At 38.8% G+C, this 22,037-nt stretch overlaps 1 long non-coding RNA gene across 3 annotated transcripts in view; it reads right to left on the bottom strand.

Annotated features, from left to right (window-relative positions):
- LOC144455495 (uncharacterized) overlaps nucleotides 1–22,037 on the bottom strand; it is a 126,941-nt gene that overhangs the window by 60,789 nt on the left and 44,115 nt on the right. The window lies entirely within an intron of this gene.

Below are 22,037 nucleotides of genomic sequence, written 5' to 3'. Positions count from 1 at the left end.
CTAGCTCTAGTAATTCTGCCAACTAGGAAAGTCTTTGAGTATGGGAGCAACTCTAGGCTGCCTCTCTTTGAAGACCAGTCTTAACAAAGTACACACAGGTTCATCTCCAGAAGACACATCACCAGGGGATAAATTCTTCTGGCTACAGCAACTTATAAAGTTTATCTATTAAGATGTGGAAGGAGCCCACACTGATGAACCTAGGGGTCTTTTGAAGTCCTGAAGGAGTGATATGGATTATCATCCAAAGAAAGATTGGATTTTAATTAGCAACCTCATTCCTTCCCACTTCCCAGTAAGAACTTGAAGAGACCATGTGAGGCCCCCTTGACATCTTTGCAGCAGAATCCACCAGTTCAATCACCTTCAATGATCTCAGGTTCCTTTAAATTATAGAGCCCCTCCAATAAATAAACAAACAAATAAATTAAAAAATTTTTAAAAACAAACAAAAAAAAATATAGAGCACCAAAGCAGAAAACCCTAGTAAAAGCCTATTCAGTAATTGGCATAATGAGAAAATAATAATTGTAGTTAACATTTACAAAGTATTTCAGTTTTTAAAAGTGTTTTAGCTTTATTTCACTTGATCTAATTACTTGGTTGTCATAGAATAGCAGCTTTAAACATATTTACTTTATATAATGGGTGTTTTTAGCCTTTATACTAGACATTTTGGTACATATGGTTAGCTCACTGCATTACAGCATGATTCCTAATCACAGACTACAAGCTGAAAGACAGTTTCCAACTATATTCCAAGCTCTCATTCAATATAAGAATTCCCTCTATACCATCCAGCCAATACTTACATATTCCATCATGGGTAATTCACTACATAAGAAAGCCATTCACTGAAAACAACACTTTTAAAAAGCTATTGATAGGAAGCCAAAGTAATTACAGAGGTTGAATCAGTTCATTAGCTGGCATTAAAGTTCATTTTGGTTTTCTTTTCCTCCACCAAGGACTTTCCAAGGCCAGACCTGGTCATCTTTGGTTTCTTTACTATTGATCTTTAGAGGTGAGTATTTCAGATCTACTTAGAGAGAACAAAGCTTTATATTGCCAATCCTAGGCAATGACCTGACCTCCAGAGAAATGTATGAGTATGATAAAATATAAAAAAAAATTTTTTTCAAACCTCTGTATGATAGTAGTTGTACTATTACAATCTATTGATTGGGAAAATACTGTAGAAGAATCTACTACACATTTATTAACATTTTAAAATGAATTTGTATTTTATTAATCACAATAACACTAACATATTTTGAAATATAGTAATATATTCTCTTCTCCCCTCTGACACTACCACTATCCCAATGTAGGCCCTCATCACCTCATGCCTGGACTGTATTACAAAAACCCTGGTTGGTCTCCCCATCTCCTCTTTCCCCACTTCAATCCATCCTCCATCAGCTGCCAGATTGATCTCCCTAAAACCCACATCTAACTATATCACCTCCCTCCAGTGACTCCCTATTTATCTCCAAGATCAAATATAAAATCCTCTGGGTTTTGAAGCTCTTCATAACCTTTGCCCTTCCTACTTTTCCAATCTCTCTACATATTCTTCATTCAGTGACACCAGCCTCCTTGCTGTTCCTCTACATCTCCCAACTCCAAGTGTTTTCACTGGTTGTCCGCCTTGCCTGGAATTTTCTCTCCCCTCATCTCCACCTCCTGGCATCCTTGGCTTCCTTGAAGTCCCCAAGTGAAATCCCACTTTCTGTTTTTCATTTTAGTGCCTTCTTGCTGACACTAACCCCAGTTTGTCTTGTAAACATTCTGTTTGTACATATTGTCTCTCCCCTTACACTGTGAGCTCCTTGAGAGGAGGGACTGGTTTTTCCCTTTCTTTGTATCCCTAACATTTAGCAGAGTGCCTGGCACATAATAGGTGCTTAAATAAAAGGTAGTTGACTGTAAAAAATTCAGTTTACAGCTATTTAAGGAGATGGCTGGTACTATTTTGCTTTAATAACTGCAGCTCCACTCATAAGTTATGAACCAGTGCTCTAGATTCCTTCTTTACACATGGAGTATGTGTGTACTAATAAATTTCTGAGCACTTTATATTCCTCAGTGTCCTCTGACAATAAATATTTTCCCCAAAACACTTTTAATCAAAGCAATAGAAATCATCTGTTTTCCAAATGTTGTTTTAGCACTGAATTCCCTAGGGTAGCTATTCTAAACCTCTTCAAAATTGTTACGTCCAGTTCTATTCCTAGACATTTTGTTCTCCTCTCATTTGATTTTTTTCAAATCTTTACCAATCCTCTCTCTCACTCTCTTCCTCTTTCACTCCTTGGAGCGAGAATAATCACTTCTTATCAAGGTTAACCTCTCAACTTGTGTATCCCCTTGGTTACATTCTCTACTTAGGTCCTGTTCTAGAACTCATATGGCAGATGAATATCTGTCATCCCTTTTCTCTTCCCCTATCTTTTTTTGAGCTCTCCCTCTCCACTGGCTCCTGCTTTTTCTTCCGACAAGTTCAGATCTTCTTATCCTGAAAAAGCTCTTCTTTGACCCTGCTGCCCTGGTTGAGCTATATATGCACGCTCTTTTCTGTCTCCTTGTATTCTCTGTAGTGCTTCATGTAGCAGTGCTCTACAGAAGGTAGGAACTCAGTAATAAATGTTTTTCAATAAATGAGTAAATATAATAGTCTTATTATGATAATCTGGTTAAAACCAATTAATATAAATCACGAAGTATTCATTGATGACTTATGACCCAGCTGTGTCACTCACTAGCTAGGTAACCCTTGGCAGGTCACTTTTTCTTCTCTGATCCTCAGCTTTTTCATCTGTAAAATGAAGATAATAGTATTTGCACGAACTATTCATAAGGTTATATCAAAGAAAGAGGTTTGTAAACTTTAAAGTTATATAAGTTATTACTACAAATACAGTTCTGTGCTAGATGCAAGGAAATGGAAGGAATATGTACATAAGGTATGATTCACATCTTCAAGGAATTTGGGTGCTATTTGTAGAGATAAGAGTAATGCAGATTCAATCATTATGTGATAATTATGAAAAAATATGAAAATTGTAGTCTATGAAACCATGAAATATATAAATAATTAAAGAACATTAAAAGAAAATAGATTAGTAGCAGGATTTACATTCTAAGGTCACTTACAACTCTAAAATGCTGAGTTTCATTGATAGATTGTGCGGTTACAGTTGTTAGAGAACCAATTTATCAAAATGGGCTGGGAAAAGTCAAGAAAGGCCTGATGGAAAAGGTGGGGTTTGGAGTTGATTTGGATAGGCAGAAAGGAAGAAGGAAGAATTTGATTATGAAGGAAGAGTATGATGAAAAGAACAGAAAATAGACATTGACTTTTTTCAAGATATAGAGATTTTAAAAAATTGAATTCACTGGATTCCTCCATAAATGTTAGAATTGTATTCCCTGAGCACTGCGGGAAGAGAGGAATGTGATACTTATTTCAAACAGGACATAATTGTTTTCTTCAAATATGTGAAGGGCTGTCATGTGGAAGAAAGAATAGACTTGTTCTGTTGGGCCAAACTAATGCAATAGCTGGCAGCTGCAGAGAGGCAGATTAAGGTTGATACAAGGAAAACACTAGAAACTGAGCTATCCAAATGGAGAATGGATTGCCTTGGGAAGCAGCCATTTCCTCATTACTGGAAGTCTTTTTTTTTTTTTTTGTTAAAGGCAATTGGGGTTAAGTGACCTGCCCGGGATCACACAACTAGGAAGTGTCTGAGGCCAGATTTGAACTCAGGTCCTCTGACTCCAGGGCTGGTGCTTTGTCCACTGTGCCACCTAGCTACCCCCATAATGGAAGTCTTTAAGCAAAGGTTGAATGACCATCTGTTGGGGATTTTGTAGGGTGATTCCTATTTAGGTTCAGGTTAGACTAAATGACCTCTGACCCCCCTTCCAACTAGGACTTTTATTCACTGGCATGTCCATTTTTTCCATCAGTGCAGGTTGAAATTCACCCATAATTTCTCATCCTGTGTGATTCTTGTGTATAACACTGACTTATGTGTATAATCATCTGGTGGTCTCTGCTGAATGTATATTCAGATCTAGAACAGCTCACTTATTTATTTTTTAATTTTTATTTTTTTATTAATTTATTTTGATTTATCAACAATCACTTCCATATGCTTTTGAGTTGAAAGTTTTTCCCCCCTTCCTCCCTGCCATCCTCCCCAAGACAGCATACAATCTGATATAGGCTTTATATTTACATACCCATTAAACATATTTTCACATTAGTGAAGTTGTAAGTAAAAATTAAAACCAATAGGAGGAACCATCAAAAATATGAAACAAAACTCAACAGAAGGTAAAAATAAGTGATAGTGATTCAACTTCCATAATTCTTTCTTTGGATATGGACAGCATTTTCCATCCCGAGGCCTCTGGAGATGTCTTAGATCCTCGTAATGCTGAGAAGGGTTCAGTTTAACAATCTTAGTCATTGCATAATGTGGCTGTTATTGTGTACAAAGTCCTCTTGGTTCTGCTCACTTCACTCAGCATCAGACCATATAAGTCTTTCCAGGTAGAACAGCTCACTTAAAAGCCTGTATCTGGAATCAGTCCTACTGCTTTAGTAAAAGGAAAAAGTGATGTTACAGGGAATTAGAGACTCTTGCTCTGACCAGGGAGAAAGCTTAGGGGGCCCATGTAGTCTGTATGAGCCATGTAGGAAATAGAAGCCCTGGGTCTACACCAGGACCAGTCTTTTATGTAGATAGCCAGAAATACAGTAGCACTAGAAACCCTGCTCCCCTGGAGGTAGTTGCCCTATTAGCCTATTGAAGTGACTGAAATGTATTTAATAAGAGCTTTGTTGCTTTGGCTTAAGATTCTAGAATCATCAGATTTTCAGTGTTTTGAGTAGAGGGGAATCATATAGAGTCACTCCCTTTTATTTCAGGAAACTGAAGCCCAGAGAAGTGAAGGACTTGTCCAAGGACCCAGAGCTGATCAGTAGCAAAGCTGAGCTTTGAACTCAGGTCCTTCTGATTCCTAAACCTGTAATCTTTGAGTTGGAAGAGTCCATGGAGGTCTTTTTATTTTATTAAATTCTATGCCCTATGGGAGGTAGAGCTTATTAAACTTAGGGTCATTTACACTTACATGAACTAGTTTCAGTTCTTTTCCTGGAGCCTGTTTTGATGAGTCTGAGAGTTAGACTACTTGATGCTAGAGACAGAGAGGGGGAAAGATGAAGAAAGAATGAGAGAGGAGCTAAAGACCAAGTGTCAGTTATATTATAATTTATTGTGGGGCTGGCAGCCAAGTCCAAAGAGAAATAAGTTCTCCCCCTTCATAAATTCAACACAGCTTGGCCTAAATCCAGGACCCATATATTCAGGCCCAAAAGAATTAGTGCTGAGCTCCACATGATAGTGACTTAGAAAGGAACCATCTGCAAGTAATGAAAGAAACCAAACGCCAAATAAAAAGCAGAATTTGTTCTTGGGGAAGTCACCAGGGGCATAATTTGGGAGTAACGGTATAAAAGTAGGCAAAGGAAATTTGAGTCTCTAGAGGGAAAATATCCTCAAGGGAGTTTAATTAGCCTATAGTGAAGTCTCACAAGCCCTACACACCATTACTTGCAACATTCACAATTATATTCTGCAAAATACTAGAAAATACCATTCAGCCAGCTCTCAACTCTTCATGATGGTGGACGGTAAAGAGCCAGTGGGAGAAACATTTTCATAGGAAGAGGGGCTTTCTGTGCCTCCTCAAATCACTCCTGTTGCACCTAAGATCCTGGCAGGAAACCCAGTTCCAATTGTAATCCCAGATTTGGAATAAGCAGAGAAGGAATGAAGCATTTAGTGGTGTCTCTGAATAGCATTAAGAGTCCTTGTTTCCTAAGTTCAGAGAAGTCTCTGATGGTAGTTTTTATCCTAATAAAGCAGACTACCTTGGTTAATGTTAATTATTTATATTTATACAGTGCTTTTAACTTCTCTAAGTACAATGCTGTACACAAAAGTGCTCCATACTTGTTCTAGCCTCATTTAAAGATGGGGAAACTGAGGCCCAGAGAGGTTAAACAACCACACCGCCACAGTCACAGCTCCTGCCTTTGGTCTCTCAGTGGGATAGAAATTTATGGCTTGGCCATAATGGGTTGGCTTTGAGAGGGAAGCTTAGTGAAGCTGACTTCAAGTTGCCAAGTACAGCTTGCTCTCTTGTGTGCTGTTAAGTACCTCCCAACTAAGTGTTCCATGAGAATGCTCACAGCAAAGCTTTGAAACATGCTGGGTTACCACTCTAGCTTAATTAGCTAAAAATGACTCTTTTCGGAGAAGAGCAACAGGATCCCCAAGAAAACATTAGACTTTCCTGTGGCATTTGCCTCAATTGTCAACAATACACATGAGAATAGAGAATCTCTCTTCAAGACAACAAATGCCCTACTTGCCATTAAGGCTCACAGAATCCCCAGCCTGCATATAATGACAGAGGTCATCTGATCTGCATTACTATCTCCTGTCACATGAGATCTTAAAGATGCCTGGAAGTTCTCTCAAAAGCCTGTTTTCATGGCCAATAATCCTTCATGGTAAGGAAATTTTTCAAAAGAAAGGATCCCTAAAGCTTCCTGCTAAACCCATAGAAATCCTTTGTTGGAAACAAGCTATAATTATAAATAGCATTTTATTTTTATTTAAATTATATTTTGTTTCAATCAACAAAAAAACCCACCCTTTTGCCCTCTACCCTGCCCTCTCCCGATTGAGAACAAAGGAAAAACAAACTCCATTACAAAAATGTAAAGTCAAAATAGATTCCCATATTTTGGTGTTCAGTCATTTCAGTCATATCCAACTCTTCATGATCCCATTTGGGGTTTTCTTGGTGAAGGTACTGGAGTGGTTTGCCACTTCCTGCTCTAGCATTTTATAGATGAGGAAACTGAGGCAAAAAGGGTGAAGTGACTTGTCCAGGGTCACACAGCTAATAAATGCATGAGGCCAGATTTGAACTCAGGAAGATGAGTCTTCCTGACTCCGGGCCTGGCACTCTATCCACTGTGCCACCTAGCTGTCCCATTTTCATATTGGTCATGTCCAAAAAATGTTACCTCATTCTGCACTCTGAGTACTCCATCTCTCTATCAGGGAGCGGAGAGCATGGTTCATCATAAGTCATCTGAAGTCATGATTTGTTACTGCATTGATTAGAGCTCGTAATATTTCAAAGTTGTGTTCTTTTATCAAATTCTTGTCAATGTTGAATTATTCTCCAGGTTCTGTCCACTCTGTATCAATTTATACACGTCTTTCCACGTGTCTCTGAAACCCTCTCCGTAGTGAATTCTTAGAGCACAATAGCATCCCATAACATTTATATACTGTAACTTGTTCATCCATTCCCTAATTTACGGACATCCTCTCAGAATCCCATTGTTTGAAACTTCTAAAAGAGCTATAGATATTTTTGTACATCCTAAGAGTTTGTTTGTTTGTCCCTTAATCTATTCTCCCTCTATTTATTCCCCTTTCCCTCTATGTTCTTAAGATCATCAAGGTATAACAGAATCACTCCCCAACCTTGTCTGATTAGGCTCTCTTTATGACCCGTGAGGATGATAGGGTACAGAGGGGATAATACATGTTTGAATGTAAGTGGTTTATCATTAGTACTTTAACACTGTTTATTCATATTAACCCTTTCATGTTTCTCATAACTCTTGTGTTTGAATTACAAAGTTGCTGTGTCCAGCTTGGCATAGGAAGATGGACAGAAAAGTCTACAGATGCTAGGGACAGGGTCAGGCCAGAAGCATGGCACGCACAGAACACTTCAGTGGCCAAGGAGAGGCTGGTACACCAGGGCAAGAGGAGGTCCCAGACCCATGCCAGGCTACAGCAATGGGCACAGGTACCAACTGGCAGCTCTTCACCCACTACCCAGTTCCAAGTTACAGATTCAAGGGGGACTAAGAAGGGGACCTGTATTTGGGGGTGGTGTTTCTGGATCAGGAGACTCTGGGCCCTGTACTAAAGAATGAAGCAAGTAGCAGCAGATGGATCAGATGTTAGGTACAGAGTGGGGTCTCTATTCCAGCATCTACCTCTATGCAGAGGAATAAGCAGGACAGGAATCTCAGACCAAGAGAAGCCTACAGTTCTGACACTTTGAATTAACATAAATTTCCAATTGGCTGACAGGGGCTTAGTCCAGCTTTCTCCTGTTGGTCAGACTAAAACCCAGGTCAGAAATTTTGAAAGTTCAGACCAGAGGGCAATAATTAAATTTTGCCATGGATCAGACCACTTTGGAAGTTCAGCTTTCCTGCTAATCACTGTTCTATTCTTGTGTTGTGGAAATGTGTTATCTTGGAAGGATTCAGGTAGATGCCAGGGAGTCTGGCCTCTTACCTCCTCAACACTGGCGGTCCTTCAAAGTCTGGTCTGTTATCTCTGTGACACTAACTAGCCATGTAGATAGAACTACCAATGAATTTTCCATAGTGAAAAGATGGAAGGAAGGGTTGTTGCTAGCCCTGCACTCCAAATTGCCAGCCAATTATATTGTTCCACCTCTATGATGCTTCTGACTTTGTGTCCAAAGTCAGAAAGTAGGCTGGAAGAACAGGCAAACAAAAAAAGAATCCCACCATAAAGAGATATTACAGTGGCAGGGAAGCTCAAGATACAAACTCAGAAGAAGAGAAAAACATCAAAACATCTACAAGCAATGCCTCAGAGAAAAAAGACAGCTTGGGCACAAATTAAGCTAGAATTTTTGGAAGAGATAAAGCAAAAGTTTTTAAAAGATCTCATGAAAGTTTTTTTTTCTATAAATGAAATGAGGGCATTTGAGGAAAAAATTGGAAAAGAAATGAGAGCAATGGAAAAAAAGAACTGGAAAGAGAATTAACAGCTTGACACAAGAGGTATAAAATTTTCCTTAAGCAACAAACGTAACTCAGACACAAATGAAATGTGGCTTAGGTAGTTACATAAAATGTCAATAATGATACAAAATGAAATCAGTTACAGAATAGAATCAATTTGATTTTCTCAATTTTCAGTAGGGAGCCACTGGAATGTACTGAGTAGGGGAGTGACATGGTCTGCTCTGAGTTTCAGGTAACTTAGAAGTGAAAGATACATTGTCATGTGGAGAGAGTTAGGAGATGGGTGTGCGGAGTGAGTCAGGACACCAACCAGAAGGCTATTGCAGTAGACATGCACAGGTGCTGAGAAGCTGCACCAGGGAGGTAGCTGGGGTAATAGAGAGAATGGGACTTAAATGAGAGATGGGAAGGTAGAAACAAGACTTGACGATAGACTGGATCTGTGGGGTGAGTGTGAGTGAGGAGTCAATCATGACCGGTGTCTTCACCTCTCTAAACCTTAGTTTCCCACATCAGATGGTTGCTATCCAGTGACACTGGGTAATTTACTTATCAATAAACTATCAGACAATTAAGCAACTATTATGTGCAAGAGAATACAAAGACAAAAGTAAAACAATCACTGCCCTCAAGGAGCTTATGTTCTAACAAGAGAGACAACAGGTACATATAGGAGCATATACAAAACACATATGCAGTAGGTATAGTTTGACTTTAGAGGAACAGGCACCCTTATGGAGAAGTAGGTGCTTGAGCTGATTCTTGAAGGAAATCATGGGTTCTAAGAAGTAAGGTGAGGAGGGAAAATGTTCTAGACATGTAGGACAACCAGTGCAAAGGTATGGAAATGAGATATGGCATGTGATGTATGAAGAACAAGTCGGCCAGTATGGCTGGACCAGTGAGTGTATATAAGTAATGTATAAGAAAGCTGGCAGGATAGGGCCAAGCAGTAAAGTGCTTTAAATACCAGAGGGGGTTGTAGTATATTCTAGAGGCAATAAGGAGGCACTGGAGTTTGCTGAATGGGTATGTGTGTGTGTGTGTGTTGGGAGAAGGGAGGATCACACATCTGGTCAGATCTACCCTTCAATAAAATCACTTGGGTGATGGGGGGAGGAGGTTGAATTGAGTTAGAGAGACTAATAGTCTAGGTAAGAGGGGATGAGTGTCTAAACTGTGGCAAGGGCATATATGAAAGATATTATAGAGATAAAAATGAAAAGATTTGACAATTGATTGGAAATGTGGGGTAGGAAAAGTTGATTTGAAATGCCTGGAAGGATGGTTGTGCCCTCAACATTAATAGAGAAATTGGGAAAAGGGATGGAATTTTGTTTTGTCTTTTTGAGTGTGTGTGTGTGTGTGTGTGTGTGTGTGTGTGTGTGTGTGTGTGTGCACGCGCTATAAGTTAATAATAAGTTCTGTTTTAAACATGTTAAATTTGAGATGTCTACTGGATATCCACTTTGAAATGACTAGTAGACACTTGGTAATGTGGGCTTGGAGAGAGTCCAGGACAGGATCTCTCTCTCTCTCTCTCTCTCTCTCTCTCTCTCTCTCTCTCTCTCTCTCTCTCTCTCTCGTAGAAATTGGTGGAGTCACCAAGAGAGAAAATGTTACATATGATATTATTACATTTTATAATATAAAATACTATATACTATAGAAAACATTTTATATGTATATGTATGTGTGTGTATATGTGTAAAATGTTTTCTCTTGGTGATCTCACCAGTTTCCAGAGGTCACCAAGAAAGAAAAGAGAAGGAACAAGACAGCCTTGGTGGGAGGGAATGCTCACAGTTGGTGGGCATGACATGGATAATGACCCAACAGCAAAGAAGATTGATAAGGAATAGTCAAACAGGAAGGAAGAGAAAGAAGCAAGAGATGGCAGTGTTATGAAAACCAGAGAAGAGAGAATATCTATGAGGAGATGATAAACAACAGTGTCAATGCTGCAGAGAAATCAAGAAGGATGAGGACGGAGAAAAAAAAAAATTAGATTTGGTAATTAATTTGTAAGGGTGGGGATCAGTTGAGTCAATTAGTCAACTAATCACCCAATCACTCTCTCTATCGTACTTAAAGTAACAGAAATATGCAATGCCCAGATACCTTAACCAAGCAAGAACACCTCCACTGATTCAATAAATCAATCAAAGTCTAGGTACAAAAAATCCTTGTCCATCCAATTGAAGTCTTTGAAAGCCATTGGATGAAATAGAGTGATGTTGCACAGGAAGCATATTTGGATTGTCTGAGGAGGTCATGCCCTGTGGGGCTTTCTAAAACCAGCCATCTAGTTTGGAATTGGGCATTGGAGTGATTGGCAGCTTAGTAGAGAAAGCTGTTCCAGCCAATCCCCTGAGGGGGGAGAAAATGCCTCAGCCTTCCCCACTCCCACCCCAACCTTGACTGGGGGATAATCTTATGAACTTTGGAAGATTGGAGAATTTGGATTTCTCATCAGGTATCACAGCAGCAGTTCCAGAATAACAATGGCTTGTGGCAGGGTCTGCATTAGGAGCCCAGGACAAGCTAGACACATCGTGGAAAGGCAGATTCAAGACCCTACAAGGAGTCCAACAGAAAAGCTACATCTTGTCTAAGGAAAACTTCAGATCTACTCCACAGAGGTAAGAAAAGGACTTGTAGCAATCATTTGTCACCTGTGCTCCCCAAGTTCTGTAAGTACTTTTGAGAGGGTGAGTCAAGACTTTTCAAGTCAGGGGAATGTTTTGTACAAACTATTCTTCCTATATCACTTTGGAAAGGATTATAAATACCCCTTTCTAAAAGGTAAGTTTGACTAACTAATTAATATTAACTGATAATGGGGGAAACACACCAGTGGAAGTCCTTAAGCTACAGCATTAGAAAACCATCCCCAGCTCTTTAGGACTACTCCTAGAATCCTGAGGGAATATATAGCAGCTGCCTTCTGAGGACTCAACTTGTCAGTGTTAGTGGGAGCTGTGATAATAGCCTCAAAGCTTGTGTGCTACAATGAAATCACTGGTAGTTTTTTAAATAGTTTCAATGGAGTGATGAAGTCAGAAGTCAGATTGCACAGGATTTAGAAGAGAGTGTGAAGAGAGGAATTGAAGGCAAAGAATGTAGACAGCTTTTTCAAAGAATTTGGCTGAGAAATGGAGAAGAGGTAAGGATGTGAGAATGGTAGGAGCTAGTGAGGCTTTTCTGTTGTTGTTGTTTAAGGATAGAAGAGACCTGAGCAATATATCAATATAGGGAGAGACTGAAGATTAAAAAGAGATGAGAGAGGATAGTGGGGCATTCTGCTAGAGGAGATGAGAGAAGGAGGGATCAAAGACAGGAGAGGAGTAGAGTAGAGGAGCTGGCTTTGGTGAAAACAGGCATCTCTTCATCAGAGACTGGAGTAAAGGAAATACAGTAGGGGGTGATGTCAAGGAGTTGTGAGATAGGGAGGAGAGACAAGGAGCTCACAGTAAATGGCCTTGATTTTCTCTGTAAAGTATGAGGTGAAGTTCTTATCTGTGAGGGTGGAGGAAAAGGGTGCTGTAGGAGAATTGTGAAAAGAATATAAAGGTGCTAGAGTGGGTGGGATGGGGGCAGCTAGGTGGTGCAGTGGATAGAGTTCCAGCCTTGGACCTGAGGACCTGAGTTCAAATCTGACCTCAGTTGGGTTAACCCCTACTGCCTCACCAAAAAAGGTTAAAAAAAAAAAAGCAACTTCAATATAAAAGGTCATGAAAATTAAATAAAAAGCATGAAAATTTTTTTAAATGATATTAGGTGCCCCTAATAGATATGGCTAATGGGAGTGTTCCCAACCAAACAAGGGTTTAAGAAATTCAAAAAAGATAAAATAATTTTAATTATATAAAAGTTTGCCCAAAGAAAATCAATGCAATTAGAATAAGAAGTAAAGTCATTGGTTGGGGAAAATGTTTGCATTAAATATCTCTCATAGGAGTCTGATATTAAAGATATGAAATTAATGCAAATCTATATGACCAAAATAACTCTCTACAAGATAAGTGATCAAAGGATTTGAACAGTTTTCAAAATAATCACAAAATATTACCAACTATATGAAAAATTGCTCCAAGTCACTAATAATAAGAGAAGTGCACATCAAAATTATTCTGAGGTTTTACCGTACACATTGACAAATGTTGCAAAAGAGAAAAAAGTTATTGTTGAAGGCACTATGGAAATAAAGGCATGCTAATATACTGTTAGTCAAATTATAAATTGGTTCAACCATTTTGTAAGGCGATTTGAAATTATGCTTAAATATGACTAAAACATCCATTTTCTTTAATCCAGAGACCCCACTAGACATATACCTCCAAAAGATCAAAGACATAGAGAAAGGCGCCATTTTTATAAAAAATGTTCACAGAAACGCTTCTTGTGGTAGCAAAGAACCAAACAGAGTAGTTGCTCATTGATTGGGGAATGTCTATACAAACTGAAGTAAATGAATGTAATAGAATGTTCATCATAAGAGATACCTTTAAAGATTTCAGGGGAGCATGAGAAGACATATATGTACTGAAAGAGTAATGTGAGAAGAACCAAGAAAACAGTATACACAATAGTTATAACAATGCAAATGGAAAAAATAAAACAGACCAACTCCACCTCCCCACCCCAAACCCCAACCTACACAATGTATAACTGTAATGACCAAGACTTATCCCTGGAGAAAAGTTAAGAAAATATACCTTCCTTTATTGTTTAGAACTGGGGGACAGAAAGTATGGTCATTACATATGGTATCAGACATGAATGACATGTTGGTTGGTTTTCTACTAAACTATTTTATCTTCCTTTGTTTTTAAATCTTTGGCTTAATGATGTATTCAAGTCAACAAACATTTATTAAATTCCTCCTTTGTGCCAGATACTGTGCTGAATATTAGGGATACAAAGAAAGAGGAAAAAATAGCTCCTACCCTCAAGGAGCTCCCAGTCTAACATAGAAGACAACTTGCAAACCACTATATACAGACATATACATAATAAATTGCAGGTAATCTCAGAGGGAGGGTTCTAGCATTATGGGGCATTGGGAAAGCCTTCTTTCAGGTGAGATTTTAGCTGAGACTTGAAGAAACTGGAAAGGCTAGGTTGCAGAGATAAGGAGGGAGAATGATTCATGTATAAAGAACAGCTAGTGAAAATGATTGAGTAGGGAGATGTCTTGTGGAAGGAACTGCAAGGAGGCCAGTGTCACTGGTTCATATTGTATGTGAAGAAGAGGACATTGCAAAACTAAAAATATAGAAATGGGCCAGGTTAGTTAGAGCTTTAAAAGTCAAAGTCAAGTTAACAAACATTAATTAAGTACCTACTATGTGCCAGGCAGTGTGCAGCCAAACACAAGATTTTATATTTGATCCTGGTGGTAGGAAGGATTATTCCATGGTTAAGTGTGTTCTTTAGGAAGCTCATGTGGATAACTGAGTAGAGGATGAACTGGAATGGGGAGAGACTTGAGCTAGAGAGATCCACCAGGAGACTATTGCAGTAGTCCAGGTGATAAGGGCTTGCACCAAGGGAATGGTTGTTTCAGAAGGGAGAAGGGGCTGCATATAAGAGAAATTTCAAAGGTAGAATTGACAGGACTTGACAACAGACTGGATATGGGAGTCAGAGAGTAAGGAGTCAAGGATTACACCTAAATTGTGAGCTTGGATGATTGGGAGGATGATGGTACTCTTAATCCTAAGAAAGAAGTTAGGAAGAAAGGAGGGTTTGGCAGAAATGATCACATTCGGAGGTGAAAGTAAGGTCAAAAGGTAATAATAACCAAAAAAAAGGCTTTTTAAAAGAAGTATTTATTGAAACTTTAAAGTGTGCTCAGATAAAAGTGTTATGTTCTGTGGGTGAGACTACAAGACATAGCTCCTGCTTTCAACTACTTAAAGCACGGTTAGGGAGACAAAACTAATACATATGAAATAAATTAATAGTAATGCAAGGAAAGCATGTAAAGTACAGGACAATTGCGATCCAGTTTAATCTTACAAATATTTATTAAGTATCTACTATGACCAAGGCACTCAGATTAGCAACAAGACAAACAAAACAGTCCCTTCCTGTAAGGCACTTCCAGACTTGCAGGGGAGAGATAACACACATACACATAGCTGTATTTAAATGAGAAGAGCAGTGTGATGTGTCTTCATAAAATCCTACTCCAATGCCTCATTGTGCTGTGGAGGGGACACTGACTTACTGGAAGCTATGCCAATGAGTACAAGCTCTGGCAGGCTCTACTGTGCTAAAAAGGATTAGGATCTGGCAACAGAGAAGGTGCCTAATTTCTAAGGACCAGCCTAGCTAAACACATAAAGACTCATTGGCTGGCTATTTGATGAATTCTTTGGTCATGGTAACTGATGAAACAAAGAAAAAGATAAAATAGCCATTGGTTTGGTACAGCCTGTTTTTTGCTTCTTGCAATGATGTGGAAGAAAAGGGAGCAGATGAGGCTTAGAATCCCATAGTTTTTAGACCATCCATAAACACTAACTTTTACTATTGATATTCTAAATGTGTGATCCTTGTTCTATAATATATAACAGTGGACATATTATCAGAGAAATTGAATCATATCAATTTTGACATTCAGGTTATAAATGAACCCCAAAGTTATACCTGAATGGAAGGACAGCTCATAGGTTCTAACAGAATCACAGATTTTGAGACTTGGCAGGCACCTCTACAGCCAACCTGTACAAAAGGAATCTTCATTGTAGCATATCCAACAAGTAGTAACCTAGCCTCTGTTGAAGCCCTCTAAGGAGAATGAACCCACCACCTCTCCAGGAGCCCATTCTACTTTTGAACAGCTCTAATTGTTGGGACGTTGTAATTGTTGTTGTTGTTTTACTGACATCAGGCTTAAATCTGCCTCTCATTGCTTCTGGTTCTTCCTTCTAGGGCCAAATAAAGTCTAATCCTTTTTCCACTTGAGAGTCTGTCAAAGACTTGAAGACAGACATCATGTTTCTTCTAAGGCTAAATATGCTTCATTCCTTCAACTGACACTCATATGAATTAGACACAAAGTCCTTCCCAATCTTGGTTGCCCCACTCTGGACATACGCCAGTTTATCAATGTCCTTCTTATGCTATGGTACCTAGAACTGAACACAATATTCCAGATGAAGTCTGGTGAAGACCGAGTATAACTCTAAGTTCAACAACTTTCTCCCTATTACACAGTAATGAAAGAGGGGAAGTAAAGGATTGAATAAGACTTTTCAAACACAAACTTTGATATTCAGTGTCAAAGACAGCAAAAAATATGTTGAAATATGTGATTCAGTAGTAATGAGAGACCAAAGATTTATGGATCACACAGTAGCCTTGCCTATACATCATGAATATTTTATTAGAAAAAAGAACTAGAAGACACTGAATATGGCAAGCACCAAATAACATCACCAAAAAATGAAATCAGTTGTATTTTAACAGATGGGAAATGACTCATTACTAAGGTGGGAATCATTCATGAATCAGCTATCTGTGTATAGTCAGAGGACCAATTTGTCAGAGCAAAAACTGAAATGAATACGAAACTAGAAGAATAAAAATGAGAAAAAGATATGGTGTACAATCAAAACAACTTCAGTTTGGGCTTTTTAAGTCAGTATGGATGCTTAAAAATGACAAATAGATGAAAGAATCTAATTTAGCCTAATTACAGTAATTTCATACAAAAGTTCAACTGATGTAAATCGATTGTCATAAAGACCAAAAGAGCCTAAAACCACCTTTATCAGGAAACAAGTGATCTCCTTGACAAGGTAGAGATGTGACAGAAAATAACATCACTGGTTTAGAATAAACTCATTTGTACAGTCTTACAAGGATGGTGGAAGATTATGAGAATTATCAACTCACAGAACAGCGGGAATCAGTGAAAGGAAAAAAAAACAAGTACAAAGAAAGCTTAGTAAAAGAACCCACTAAGCCAAGACACCCCATTGACATCTGAGGATAAAAAGTGAAGGACCATACAAACAAGACCAAAATGTAAAAGATCTGTAAAGGTTTTTGTGAAAATTTTCATCAAGGACAGCAGAGCCACCACATTTGGAGTCTAGCATCATAATGCCAAATATGAAAATGATACTAAAGAAAACAAAGATAAGAAAGCAGCTGAACTAGACCAAGTATCAAAAAAGGGGGTCCATGCTGGATGTGACACAGGCGTCTGGTCAATTCTTGAAGTACCTGAAGGAGGAGAATGTTTCCAAAGAGATGAGACCCAAAGCATGAAAACTATCTCAGACATTACTATTACTCCTTCCAGCACCTTCCTCCACCCCCCCACAAAGGCAAAAGAAAGATCATCAAGAACTGTTGATCCTATCTTCCTATCCAAAATTTTCTGAGACTAGTCTACAAATGCATCCAAGGAATCCTGATGAGGTTATTAGAAGGCAACAACAGGCAGGCTTTTGCAAGCAATATTCCACAGTAGACCAAATCTGTGCCATCACACAATTGACTGAATAGTAGAGAATATAAGATCTCACTGAACTTATTATTTGTTGACTATAAAGAAGCATTTGATTTTGTGGGGCAAAGCATTGCCTTTAAGGCTTTTCCTCCAAGGTGTCAATAACACACATGATACAATTCTACAAAATTCCTTGAAAGATGCTACAAAGCTAATTATGTTTAATGATCCACTGGTTATTAAAATTAAGGCACAAAACAGAGAGCTATGTGCTCACTAAAGGTGTTCTTTCACCACTGCCATGGATGAGGTACAGAGCTCAATTTGAAAAGGGATTCCTTTAGATGGTGCACGTGGCATTATGTTGATTGTGTTCAAGCTTCAGAACATTGCATACTCTACTAAATGAGATCCATGATTACTCAAAAGAGTTTGGATTTTTTTCAGTCTTCATTGTCTTTAAGCTTGCTTTTGGGTTTGACACTAATGATCTCCTGTCCTCCAAGCTCTTTCCTGATTTTCTTCCTACCACTTCACTGATGCCTCTTCTGGTTCCTTATCCTTATCCTAGACAGCTGAAATAGATGTTTTCTTTCTTTCTTTTTTCCCTAGGCAGTGGGGTTAAGTGACTTGCCCAGAGTCACACAGCTACTAAGTGTCAAGAGTCTGAGGCCAGATATGAACTCAGGTCCTCCTGACTCCAGGGCTGGTGCTCTATCTACTGTCCTACCAAGCTGCCCCCTAATGACTTTCAGGTAGTACATTTTAGTAGCAGTATTTAGACAGGGTTAAGAGACTTGTCCAGTGTTATATAGCTAGCAAGTGTCTGCAGCTGGATTTGAACTCAGGTCTCTCTGACTCTAAACTAGGTACCTGTACATTGTGCCAACTAGCTGTCCCCTGAAATAGATGTTTTCCAAAGTTCTGCTTTTGGCCCTCCTATTCTCCATTTTTACATACTTTCCCCTCATTTACTTCCATGATTTAATGCTACTTTATGCAAATTATTTCCTTAATTTGTAACTATAGTCTTTACATATGCCTGCTGGTATGGAGTCAGAATGTATAGGATTCAAGTCCCACCTCTTGGACTTATTGGCTGTGTGATCATAGGTAGGTCACTTAATTTCTCTTAGTCTCAGTTTCCTCATCTGTAAAATGAGAATAATGCCTGTGGTATTTATTATCTTACAGGATTATTGTGAGTATCAAATGAGATCATGCATATGAATTGTTTTGTAAGCCATAAGGTGTTATAAACATCATCTATTATTACAAGACCCTTATTTCCAATTTCATTTTCATCTGGAAATATTGTTAGAACATCACACTTAATATGTTTAATATGGAACTTATCATCTTTACCCCACAATTGGTTCTTCTTTCTGACATCACTGGTTATTTTTATTTAAGGAAGCATGTTTCCAAAGGGAGATTCATAGGTTTCTGGACTTGTATTTTCTTGCATGAAATGTTTTCTTCATTTTAAAACTCCTAATCCTTTAGAGTAAAGCCATCAGCCTTTTTTTGATATTGTTGTTTATACCTGTGGTGGGTTTCTTGACTTAAGTGCAGATAAAAAGGGGTTTCTCTGGAGGTAATAGTTTTCTCTTAGACAGTTTCTCAAGGATCCCAAAGCAAGGTGGCAAGGTATTGCAATGAGAACAGACCTGAATTCAAATCCTGGCTCTGCTGTTTACTTGGGCAAATTACTTCACTTCTCTAGGCCCATTTTCCTATAGGTATAATGAGGGGGTTAGAGGAGACCACCTTTGTGGTCCCTCTTATCTCTAAAGTTATGACAGTATGATCTCTGTCAATGGCTATACCATTATCCTGTCTCCCATAATTGCTAAGATTTCCTGTATGTGTCGCTCTTTTTCAAATGTGTTTCCTGTAAATAACATATTGTAGGATTATGGTTTTTAATCCATTCTGCTATCTGCTTCCATTTTATGGGAGAGTTCATCCCATTCACATTCACAGTTATGATTACTATCTGTGTCTTTCTCTCCATCCTTTTCCCTCCCTGTTTATGCTTCTCTTTCTCCTTTCTCCTTTCCCCCCCTCACTAGGGTTTTGCTTTTGACCACTGCCTCCCTCAGTCTCACCTCCCTTCTATTAGCTCCTTCCCTTTTCTTCCCCTTTACCTTTACTACTTCTTCCCTCTCTTATATCCCCCTCCCTTTTCTTTCCCCTTTTCCCTCCTACTGCCTATAGGGCTAGTTAGATTTCTATACCTAACTGATTATGTTATTCCCTTCTTGAGCCAAATCTGATGAGAATAAGATACAAACAATGCTCATCTCCCCACTTCTTTCCCTCTGCTGTAATAGGTTTTTGTGCCTTTTCCTGTAATGTAATTTACCCTTGTCTGTCTCCTCCTTTCCTTTTCTCTCAGTACATTTTCTTAGTTAAATCAGATTAATCCATTTACTTGGATCCATTTAACTCATTTGATTAGATTTTTTTTTATCATTACATCAAAGTCAATTTATACCCACCCCCTTTATATATACCCCTTTAATATGATGAAATTACAATACAGTTCTCAAGAGTTACAAGTGTCATCTTCCGTTGTAGGAATGTAAACAGTTTGCCCTTATTAACATGTTTTTTTCTGCCCCATTTACCTTTTTATGTCTCTCTTGAGTCTTATATTTGAAGATCAAATTTTCTGTTGAACTCTGATCTTTTTATCAGGAAGGTTTAGAAGTCTCCTATTTTGCTGAATATCCATCTCCTCCCCTGAAAAGATCATGTTCATTTTCACTGAATAGTTGATCCTTGGTTGTAATCCAAGCTTCTTTGCCTTACGGAATATTATAATTCATGCTCTATTGTCTTTTAATGTAGAAGCTGCAGGGTCCTGTGTAATCCTGACTGTGCTTCCATGATATTTAAATTATTTCTTTCTGGCTGCTTGCAGTAGTTTCTCTGTGACCTGGAAATTTTGGGATTTGGCTACTATATACCTTGGCATTTTCAATTTCAAGTCCCACCTCTTGGACTTATTGGCTGTGTGATCATAGGTAGGTCACTTAATTTCTCTTAGTCTCAGTTTCCTCATCTGTAAAATGAGAATACTGCCTTTCAGGAGGTGATCGGTGGATTCTTTCTATGGCTATTTTACCCTCTGGTTCTAGGATCTCAGGGCAGTTTTCCTTTATGATTTCCTGAAAGATACTGTCCAAGCTCTTTTTTTCATCGTGATTTTCAGGTAGACCAATAATTTTTAAATTGTCTCTCCTGGATCGATTTTCCAGGTCAGTTGTTTTACCAATGAGGTATTTTACATTTTCATCTATTTTTTTCGTTCTTTTGTTTTTGTTTGACTGATTCTTGCTCTCTCATAGAGTCATTAGCTTCCATTTGCCCAATTCTAATTTTTAACAAATTGTTTTCTTCTATTAGATTTTGTACTCCTTCCCCATTTGTCCAATTGTATTTTTTAGGGACTTGTTTTCTTCAGTGTCCTTTTTTTCCAGTTGACCAATTGTATTTTTTAAGGACTTATTTTCTACAGTTAATTTTTGTCCTTCTTTTTCCAGGCTATTGACTCTCTCTTTCATACCTCTCATTTTTTTCTTCTACCTCTCTCTCATTTGACTTTTAAAATTCTTCTTGAGCTCTTCTAAGAAGGCTTTTTGGGCTTCAGACCAGTTCATATTCCCTTTTGTGGTTCCAGATGTGGGTTTGTTGACAATGTTGTCCTCTTCAGAATTTCTGCCTTGATCTTCACTGTTCTCCTAATATGAATCTATGGTACGTTTCTTTTTGCTCATGGTGTTGACTTGTTTCCTGGCCTTTAGAGAGATCGAGTTCTCCTGCTGGGGAGCAGAGGGCACTGACCCAAGCTTGTTGTGCTGGGAGCCCAGGGGCTAGTCACTGGCTCTGTGTGCTAGGGCCTCTGATGTTGGCAGTTGGAGGCTGTAGGGTTCTGGAAGCTTACCTGGTATTGGGCTGGAATCAGCAAGGCTGGAACTCTAGGGTAACTCTAGGTTGCCTGCTTTTCCTTTCCTTTCACTTTCTTCACCTCCTTTCAGATGGATCTTGCAGGGTGTTTATCTGCCTGGGGCTGGAGTGTTGCTTCCCTTAGTTTTGCTGAGGCACTGGGAGACCCAGTTACTGTAGAATGCCAAGGCATCTGGTGGTTTTCCACTGGTTCCCCTGACCTCACTGAGGCACTCGGGGGTATAGGTGTTGCCTGCTCCACCACCTGGGTTTCAGGATCTCCTCCTGATATGCTAAGGTGGGGCTTTTCACTCACTTGCTGGGATGCCTCCCATTCTGTACTGCTTCCCTTCCTCGAGGACAAGAGGGGCCCTTCCTATTAATCCCTCAAGCTACCTGGGCTACAGGACTGCTGCATCCTGTCTTTCTTCTGGGTCAGCTGTTCCAGAGTTTTTCCTTGGGCAATATTTTCTGGGTTTTCAGAGGTTAATACTGGACGGTAAGAGTGACTTACCTCTTATTCTACCATCTTATGATTTCTTTTCGCTTGCTAACATTTCCTGACCATATTATTGAAGTATACTTTATTTTTTTCTTCTTATTTAATTTTTTAAAAATTCAATTTTATTTTATTTTCAGATTTGTATTCTCTCCTTCCCATTCCCCTCCTCCCAATCCCCTATTGAGAAAGCAAGAAAAACAAAACATGTTATAAAC

Source organism: Phascolarctos cinereus, unplaced genomic scaffold (genome assembly GCF_003287225.1).
Source record: "Phascolarctos cinereus isolate Bilbo 61053 unplaced genomic scaffold, phaCin_HiC Scaffold_9;HRSCAF=440, whole genome shotgun sequence".
Lineage (NCBI taxonomy): Eukaryota > Metazoa > Chordata > Mammalia > Diprotodontia > Phascolarctidae > Phascolarctos > Phascolarctos cinereus.
This window is presented reverse-complemented; position numbering and strand designations above follow the sequence as displayed.